Source organism: Thamnophis elegans, chromosome 11, assembly GCF_009769535.1.
Source record: "Thamnophis elegans isolate rThaEle1 chromosome 11, rThaEle1.pri, whole genome shotgun sequence".
NCBI classification, from domain to species: Eukaryota; Metazoa; Chordata; class Lepidosauria; order Squamata; family Colubridae; genus Thamnophis; species Thamnophis elegans.
In genome coordinates, this window is record NC_045551.1 from 24,847,568 (window position 1) to 24,858,223 (window position 10,656).

Here is a 10,656-nt window from a genome sequence, read left to right on the forward strand (position 1 = left end):
GTACTGCCTGACTTGTTGTCCAATCAGATTTGTTAAAAACTAATCCTCACACCCACTCTATCAAACCTTGGCCTTTGCCTGTGGACTTCCTGTAATATTAAGTGATCGTTAAGGGAAACAGCACCTAATATAGTCTAACAGGTTCTCTTTTTTCACTATCTGCTTTTAAACAAAAGTCAACATCTGTTTAAAATTTTGGATCAAATACTCTATTTTCCAGGCCAATTGGATAGTTTTTGCTGGCTGTTAGATATAACTTCGTTGATTAGCCATTACACCAGAAAACAAAATATAAAATACAGAACATTATTAAGACCACAAGTTAGAAAGTAGAAGAAAGGATATAAATAAAAGAAAATGCAACTCATATTTCTGGGTCACCCTTATAATTAACCACAATCAAATCCAAATATGAAGTTCTCATCGCACTGGCTTGTTATTATACACCTCACATTCTTTAGGGCTGGATTGATCAGAACAGTTGAACTCTTTCCATTGTCAAAATAAATTTACTTTAATGTGATGCAATACATTCTGAGTATAGGCAAAACAGAAGGACTAAAGATTTCCATTTCTCCTGCTTAAACCAAATATAAAAAAATACACCCAGATCTATTATTCAAAAATGTGTTTATTTACACATAAATGATATTACCATGAATAAATTAGCAGTACTGCTATTGCTTATATTACCCATCACTTCTAGTCAACAAGCATCACAAAGTCATTGAGAAAAAAGCATACAAAATGAAGATCCAGGTTCAAGGAGTAACAATGTATTTGATGAAGCCCCAAGGAAGATTAAGAGCCAATATCTCAGGCAATCTTATAACATAAAATTCAAGTGAAAGATAAAATAATTTTTTGCATGTCTTTTGTCTTCCAGGTTAAGTCAGTCTACTCGGAATTGCCTTACTGGATTACCAGAGGATCGACATAACCCAATTTAGAAGAATACGGTAGTTATTGAAAATGATGGTAGTTGCAGAGATTGCTAAATTAATTTCACTGATTAGAGAAACCCATTAGAAACCTTTTGTATAAAATGGAACAAAATGTTTTTCATAATTTGTAGTTTTGATTAGAAAAAAATGAATAATAGAAAAAATAACATTTTTGTAATTGAAGTTTGTATTTGTACGTATATTTGCTGCAAAGAAAATCTGAAGTTTCTATTTCTTTTTATTCTTCCTTTCTGCACTTTGTTCCTTGCTTTTTTGAATTTACTTTTTATTAGTTTCTGTTACTTTTCAGGATCATTGTAAAATTTTTAATTAACAAATTTATAAATTAAAAAATGGCCCACTGGTCGGACCACAATTTGTACACCTTTATGAAGAAACCCATCACTCACAACAGTGACTCAAAACTTAGCCTTTATAAGTGCCATCTCACCACTAATTTGGTGGAATATGTACCTATATGTGATTCATTGGTAAATTTATACTATGCAGGGTGGTGGTGTTCTTTCCAACCTACTATGCACACTCTGCCAAGAATGTGCTCACTGAAATTAGGTTAGATAAACTTTGGACATGGCTTGGCATATTGATGTTTGTCTCTCAACTTGGTAGTAGAGAAGTCAAGACCACATGCTAGGAGTCACCAGGAACTACGCACTAGGAATGACTAAGAATCATCCTTAAAGTCAAGTAAAATACATTCTGAAAAAAAGAACAAAACAGCTGCCAAATTGTTTATATAATTAGTCCATATTTACTATTAACAATTAAGGCCATGTTTCTATGCTCAAAAACAAAATCCACTGTTTACATTTAAGCATACTCTATAAAGCTTATTGTTTTTGGCAGACCTTTGTGAATCTGTGTACTGTAGGCTACTTGAATGTAAAAATCAGCATGAATTTATTACAGCACTTTTTCCAAGCATGGTTCTTACATAAGAGTTGTACATGAACTAATAAAAGTATCACAATAGATTCCTTTACTCAGTACTGTCAAAGAAAGAAATGATTCATTTCCCAAACACTAATCTGTAAAAGTTTGGGTTTTTAATGTTAATCTATATTACAGTTCTCTCTACTGTATGCAGAGAATAATTATGTGGGCAAGATTAATGAATTGCTGATAAGGTCACACTGTAAACCAGACTACAAACCAGTAATAAAAATATATTGTGATTTGTTTTCTTCCTCCCAGATCAAAAAACTGCTTAGAACTGTTCATACAGCTGCCAGCCCAAAACACATGCATATTGTACAGAGCTAGTATGACTGGGGTATAACACAGCCTTAACATTACACTTTTCCCCAATAAAATTAATGCTAATCAACATGGGGAAATTAAAATACAATAATCTGTTTATCAAGATCAAGTTTTTTTTAATCAATCAACAAGATTCAGTTTCTTTGGCATCCGTAAATTGATTTTATGGAAATGCTGGCACTCAGGCATAGGTAAAAAAAATGTCCCATTTGAGTAACAGTTACACTACAGTTTGGAAACATATGATGCCTGTATTTTCTTATGGAAAAAAACATGAAATATATCTTGTCACAGAATGCCACTCCCAAATATTCCACCTTTGAAACTTAATGTTCAACCTTTTCTTTCTCCCTGGCTCCCTGGCTCTCTCTCTCTCTCTCGCTCTCTCTCCCTCCCTCCCTCCCTCCCTCCCTCCCTCCCTCCCTCTCTCTCTCTCTCTGACTGTGTGTATGTGTATGTCTGTGTGTGTGAGAGAGAATGAATAATGGTGAAAGGGACAAAAGGTGAGGGATAAAAACTTCCACATGATTCCCAACACTCTGCCCCAGAACCCTTATCTTCATCATCTTCCTCTTCCTAACTGGGAGAAAGGCTTTGGGTAACAATGCATTTATGGGGAAGAGGAAGAGCTATGAAATTTTATTTCTGAGAATTTCCTATACCTACATACAAGATATGTCTACAAAGTTTACAAACAAGTGTGGAGATTCTGGAGGAAAATACTAAGAATAACACTTTTTTTTCTTTCATTCAATCATTCAGTTTTCTTGGCAAGGTTTTTCTGAAGTGGCTTACCATTGCCTCCTTTGTAGGGTTGAGAAAAGATGATTAGCCCAAGGTCACCCAGCCTAAGACATGACTAGAATTCATTCTCTCTCAATTATTACCTGATGCATTAATCACTACATCAAACAGGCTCTCAACACATATATTCTATAAAATAGAACAAGGGCATTTTTAACATATCAATACTCAGTAAATCTATATTCTGGTGAGCAATCAAGAAATTAAGATAACATATCTTGAATGTATGAACTAGACTATTACTTAAGACAATGCTTGTTCTATTGCTGTTTTAATCCTAGTTCAATCAAGTTGTCCAAATAGGCCATTTGTTAGAAACCTATAAATTAGACCCATGGGAACTGAGTTCTTACAGCAAAGAGGCCAGTATTTCCTTTTGAGTAAAAATAGTGAGGTGGGGGAGACACTTAATTTAGCAGTTTAAAAATAGATTTTACAAACTTCAATCTTGCCTAATGATAAAACATTTGGGAAAAATATTAAGCATCTCACAGGAATTTGAGGGAGATTTCAACTCTCCCATATCTCAAATAACACATGAACATAACTAGAGTTTACATTAAAATAGTAATAAAAATTCAAAGTAGCCAATATGAAATGGGATCAAGCATCCAAAAAACCCTAAGCATTTTGTAGGAAAACAATTGTGGCAATAACTAAGGAATATTTTCATTAACAGTCCCATAAGTTTAAAAGAATCTTGGTAGACTTGAACATTGGGTCCTATATCACAAAATACAATTATCTAATGTGGGTTTCTGGTCTTAGGAAATGATATACAATAATAAAATCGACCATACCTTGCTCGGCCGTAGCACTTGTAATATAGGTATAGGCATCCTAACAGATCAAATATTAAGCATGAACCAGCGTTGTGCTATAACTGTCAAAAGACCTAGGGTAATCCTGGGCTGCATCTAAAGAGTTATAGTAAAAAAGATCATGGAAATTATATTCTACACTGTACTGGCCAGACTGTACTTAGAATGCTGTGTCCAGTTCTGGTTGCCCTAGTGCAAGGACAACTGAGAAACTGGAAATAGTGCGAGAAAACTTACAAAAGTTGGTAAGAGACTCAGAGGCTAAATCCTATTTAAAAATGATTAAAGAAAATGGGTACGTTTTGTGTAAATCGAGATTGCATATGGTTTGGTGTATACACCACAGCTGTAAAAGGTAGGACAAAAAATGTATTCTTATTGTGAGAGTTGTTAAGCAGTGAAACAGGCTCAGTCTAGAGTTGTGGGTACACTATCACTGGAAACTTTCAAAGATCAGACCATTTGTCTGAGATGATAGAAGATTCCAACACTGAGCAAGGGGTTGAATTATCTCCAAGGGATTTTCCAAAATAATGATTCTGTGGAATAAAGTGAGGCAGTGTGAAGGTAACAGCCTATGACTCTGGATATACTGAATCTCAGACACTAAATAGAATCATATTTGAGTAGTTTTTGAGTAGGAGATTTGCCTGGAAATACTGGTTGCTGGAGAATTGAGAGCCAAGTATAATGGTTTAAGTACAGTATAGTCGCAAACATAGAAGCTCATTGGGTGTCTCTGAGCAAAACCCTCTCTGTCCCTCAATCTATTTTACAGGACTATTGGACAAAATAGAGGAAGGTATGCATATATCTGATAAATGAATTAGTGGACTAAGCATGTGTTTTACCTGCAGTTATAATTTATTAGACAGCAATTGCCATGCTAGACTAAAAGGATAACATATACCAAACAGCTGAATCTATTTCCCATACTGCGGTTCCTTTGATACATGAATATTATATCCTGTATTTATTATTTTTACTATATTTATTATAATAAATAATTCAAGATGGTGAACATATCCAACACACCTTCCTCCTCCTATTTTACCCACAACAATTCTATGAGGTAAGTTAGCCTGAGAGCAATTGGTATAATACAGGGACGTGCAGTCAGGGGAGGCAGAGCCTCATCACTGTCATCATGAAAAGAAAAGAAAATGTAAAAGGAAAAAGGCTGAGATAGTTGCTGCCAGAGTCACAAAGGATGACTCTGCTTAGTGCTTAACTGTAAAAAAGCCTCTAAAAAAGTGCCCTCTACCGAGGGCAGGAGAACGAGGTGCCTCATTTAGTCTGACTTTATGATCACTCGAGCAGAGCTAAGCAAGGGTTAAAAGCCGAAAAATTCCTTATATAGATGAGGCACGTCGTCCTCCTGCCTCCTGTAGAGGGCGTTTTTAAGAGGCTTTTTAGAGGCTCTAAGAGCAGCTAGCTCAGTCTGACCTCAGAGCTCATGCCTTTTTCCTTTTACATTTTTTTTTCTTTTCATGATGGCAGACAAGAGCAGAGTTGAAATCCTCTCTGAAACAGCTGGAAAAGGTGCGTCTGTGGGGAGGGGGGAGGAATTCAAAAGGTTTGATTGCATGCAGAGCCACAGTGCCTTTTCAAACACACACACAGATACACACACACACACACACACAGACACAGCTGAATAAAAGTATATAAGCCCAGCTTCACTGATTACAAGTTTGAAAAGGCAATGTGGCTCCCCCTGCAATCAAAGGCTCGGATCAGAAGGCAGCAGGGGAATGGGGGGAGATGGCAGAGGAGCTGCTTTCAAGCCATTGGAAAATATATCCAATCCAATTTCTCTGTGTGCGTGTGTCTGTTTGAGAGAGGGGGGAGGCAGGGAGAGAGGGAAGGAGGGGGAAAGAGAAGAAAAAGAATGAAGGAAAACTTATTTCGCAAAGGAGGAAAGGTGTAGGCATGCTGGTGTTGTTGTATTCGGGTCTTTTCCCTATAAGATTGAGATTGACTTGGCAACGTTTCAGCGAAGTCTCACTGAAGATGGCGAGTGAGACCTCGCTGAAACGTTGCCAAAACAATCTCAATCTTACACAGGAAAAGACCCGAATACAACAAGACCAGCATGCATATATATATATATATACATATGTATATGTATATGTATATGTATATGTATATGTATATGAATATATATGAAATGTGTGTTTGTGTGCGTACATACTGTATATACATATACTGTACGTACACACACACACACACACACACACACACATATATATATATATATATACACACATACATACATACACACATGCATGCTGTATGAATATATTCAAATAATGCAAACAAAGATGATAGAATTTCAGGGATATGGATTAGTCCAACAAATAAATGTCTTATAGACAGCAAGAATAGTTTGTTCTAATAGCCATGGAATACAGTTTTTGCCCCCTTCATATTCAAAATAATGATTCCTATGTAAAGAGCAAAGGAGAAAAATACATAATTAAAGAACATTCTGTAGAGCAGGAGTGGATAACTATAGCCCCTTTACGACCTGTGGATTTCAAATTCCAGAATTCCTGAGACAGCACAGCAAGTTGTAAAGGGGCCATCCCTACTCTAGAGATTGGCCAAAACCTGGGAAGTTGGGGGAAAAAAATATTTCCCATATGTCTTGCCAATGAAAATTAAGCATAGTTTCTTCAGAGACTTTTTACTCAGAAGACTAATTTGAATCATACAAATTTGCTTTAAAAATAGAAGTTGGCCGGTAACACTGTTTTATACAGACTGATAACATTTTTTTCAGGTCAGGTCAGGGTATCATTGCCAAATTGATTAATTATTGTTCAAGTACTACTATTCAACTATAATCTATTATTAAATTTAATCATGTAAGGAAGATGAATAATGAAGGCATCCAAGTACAGAATAAGAGTACTGAGATAACATTAGTACTAGATATAAAACAAACTAATCATCTCTTTTTTAATTTAATCATCAGGAAAAATTAATTTGTTAGTCCAAAAGCCAAAATTTTATTCCTCTGTTCCATAATATCAAAAAATTAAGTCTACTGACTTCCCATCAATCCAAAGATGGAATATAAATACATTCAACGAGCTGTCTAAAATAGTTTTATTGTGACTGAAAAGCAGTTTATATGTTACAAATTACAGCACAGAATTTTCTCAGAAGCTAAGTAGGCCAGCTTTCATGTAACATGTCAGGTAAAATCTGTTTTCACTATCTCAATCAGAATGAAGGCAGACTTAAAAGAGTTCAGTTGTAGAATCTGTATGATTTTGTTTATCATATATTTTCTTTATCAAATGCTCTTTTTATATATAAACAAATCTCAGGATTGGCTGTGTGGGACAAGTGCTCCTAGATTTTTTGTTACTTAAAAAGAAGTTCAAGGAAACTGGGAATATTTTCTAACCCTATTCTAAGAGTAATAAATAATGCAATATGAAGAAAAATTGAGAAACACAAATTATGCTTTTGTACACCCAAATCAGCCTTTCTGTATACCATTAATTGCAACAATTTGGATACGGAATGTATTTCCTGGAAGGGCATGTATCAGTTTATTCAAGATGCTCTATCCAGGAATTAGGGAAAACATTTTTATTTTGTATTCATTTTTAATATGTATACCACATTTTTTGTTCAACTCAAGGTGACATATATGATCCTCCTATTTTCTCAATAAAAGCAACCATTTGAGAGGTTGGACTGAGGTATCTGACTTGCCCAGTATCAATCAGTCAGTTTCCATGTCTAAAAGTGGATTAGGACTCTTAATTTCTATAGTATGGTTCTTGTTTTTATTCTGAAGCCCCTGGTGTCATTTTCCATGCCAGTAACAGTGTCCCACAATATTCGGGGCACATTCCTTTTTTTTCTTTTTTTTTTAAGAGACGAACTCTTGCTACTTTTCTTTGCTCCACTACAAGAAAAGATATTCTGGATTGGAAGTCTCTCACAGCTTTAAATATTCTGTTCACAAAAATGAAACCATGTAACCATATAAGCATTTTATTAAATATTCTACATTTAATTTGCAATTTGCTGCATAATTGGCAATTTGTTGCATGTCTATTACAATATTTGCTATTAAATAAATACAAGAATCATATGAATAAAAATGGAACCTAAATGAAGTGCAGATTGCCATACTTCTTTTATAAAAATAACCTTCCGTATTAACATCAGTGTTAAACAGAACAGGTGGCAGTCTAGCTGCCAACACCATGTTCTACCACTTCCCCTATAAAGATGCAACAAAGAATGACTGTCTTGTTTAAATAAAACATAAATGACAGCAATAGTCTTTTTTCCATTTTGATAAAGGCATTTCAGATTTTTGTAATAATATTTCATACACATATATTGTTACTTTCTGAAAATAGACAAGTAGTTTTGAAGATAGAACAGTAATTTATTGTTATGAAAAGTTCCTTCTCCAAATCATTTAAATAAATACTATTTTGTATAAAATTACCACAATACAGTACATAGCCAAAAACTATTCAGCACTGTAAATATTCAATTAAGGCTTACTTCAATCATACAGAATCACTCAGCAACTTATCAGAATTACCACTCAGCAAAAAGTATAAGACACACCAACCAACACACAGTCTAACTTGAGATAATGCATCCAATTCACATACTTGAAATGTTCACTAGAAAACAAATTGACTGGAACTTATTCACTGGTTTAATAATAATCTGTACCGCCTAAAAGACTAAAAATGCATAAGATTATCCATAGGTTTCTCAGACAACAGTCATTTTTCTCAGAAGAAATTTTTGAAAACGTTAAACTATACTTTGTTGCTTTTTAATGGAGACAAAATTCTCTGTTTTTGTTAGAATATTCCTACTACTTTGGACATTCTGTGGGAAGTGATTTATATCCTTTATAAAAGGATATATTTATCTGAATAAGAGTTACGTTGGAAGTTAAGCAACATAATTGTGATACTGTTTAATTTTAAATATTTACTTAATACTGTAGTATTTTCAAAATATTGGAAATTCTTTACCAGCTATAAATTGCTTGCAGCAACCTGTCAGCTCCTTATTCATACAATTTCAAAGTTAAAATGAAGTAAAGTGCTGCTTCTTCAAGGTATTAGCCTATGTAAAGAGTATGATAGTTTGACTAGATGAAGTTTGATCAGTCATCCACATCAAGGAGTAGCAGTGATCCAAAATAATCTGCAAGCAGCTGAGCCTAGAAAGCCATTGGGAATCACCAAACATGTAAACAAACCTGAAGTAGACTTGCTGTTTTGGAAAAAGTAACAAAATAAGCAAACTCTAATTATATTCCTGGACTTCATAAACAAGCTTTATGAATCAGGCCTCATACCATGTGGACTGACAAAAAGTCAGAATTATAAATCAATTCTAAAAAATGTGACACTACATTTATTATTTACATCTGGCCTAAAAAAGAAGTACTGGTACATCTACCTTGCACAGAGATAGCAAGAAAGTTTTATTGCATTAACTTTGTCTTTACTCTGTGAAAAGGTCTTGTTTAAAATCAACTTTTAGGTAATCAAAGTAAAAAGCTATAATATTGAATGGAGTACAGAAAGAGCTCTGACAACCTGTTACTTCTATTATTCCTTTGGGGGGAAACAATCATGAAAAGTATTGAACTAAACCTTCCATACTGGACCTTTCTCACCAGACAGTATTTCATTTCATAAGCCATCTAAAATAAAAAACCCTTCTTTATAAAGTTTATGTACAATTAAGTCTATGCCAATATACCATGCAAATGCAGTTTCTAGATCACACATGTGCACACATGTTAAACTATTTAAGCGCTATCTTCGCAGCTTTAGAGCTATAAGCTCAAGAAAAGCTTGGCAGAAAGTGGAGGATAGGTGATTCTTTTTGTTTCTATGAGTCACCCGTCATGTCAATAAGTAGGCCAAGGGTTCATAGAGACAAGTATAATGCGTACTCCCCCCTACCCAACCTAAATGAAAATAGGCTGACTACAATGACACTGGGACAAAACAAAACATGGGAGGGGGAAACGGAAGAGAAAGAAGACAAAGCCAACGTGCGGAAGTCATTTGCAGGAGTGAACCAATTGAGGTCCCCATAAAGAGGCCTCTCCGTCTTTCTGAACTTTTAGCATGCAACAGGTCTTAATGCTGCCGTCTGAAAAGCAGTCGAGCGCTTTTCTAAAACGTTGCCCTTCAGTAGGAACCCCCCCCCCCGGCTTATTGGCTACACCACCCCCGGAAAACTTCATGAATGGCCTCAGCTACAGGCTTGATTCAGGGGCTCCCTTCCCCCACGCTGGGGTTACACAACCGCGACACCATTTTCCGCGCTCACGTCCCCTCCCCCACCCCTTGTTTCAGTTTAAAAGGCACCCCCGCCTCCCCCGGGTCCAGGTTCAGCAGCCCCCCCCCTTGGCCACAGTCCTCCTCCCTCAGCCTTAGCCAAGGCAAACGGCCAAAAAAATGGACGGAAGCTCCCTTCCCCCACTCTGCAGCGATACTGTTCAAACCAGACGAAACGAAATAAATATCAACCTGAGGTCCCTGTGATCGAATTAGGGGTCCGGGAGGGCAATCGGCAACCCCACCCCACCCCGCAAGGCTCTCCTCTCAATCAACGCAAGGCCCGAAGAGTTGTTCAGGCCCCATTTCAAAGCTTTGATGGGGGAGGGGGGTTGCCACAAGAAACCAGGCCATCCTGCTGGGAAAGTAGGGGGAGCGGGGGAATCCGAGGGCCAACCCAGCTCGAAGGCCACCGAAACGTGAAGCGCAAACGTCCACCTATATAAACAA

General features: G+C 36.2%; 1 protein-coding gene across 10 annotated transcripts in view; it reads right to left on the minus strand.

Annotated features, from left to right (window-relative positions):
• TBL1X (transducin beta like 1 X-linked) overlaps positions 1–10,656 on the minus strand; it is a 162,609-nt gene that overhangs the window by 150,532 nt on the left and 1,421 nt on the right. The window contains exon 1 of one of the 10 annotated variants that reach the window (XM_032226165.1): positions 10,399–10,505. The exons of the other annotated variants lie outside the window; for them this stretch is intronic. The gene's annotated coding sequence lies outside the window, so the exon portion shown is untranslated. Of the gene's footprint in view, positions 1–10,398; positions 10,506–10,656 lie in introns of those variants that run through there. 10 annotated transcript variants of the gene reach the window in all.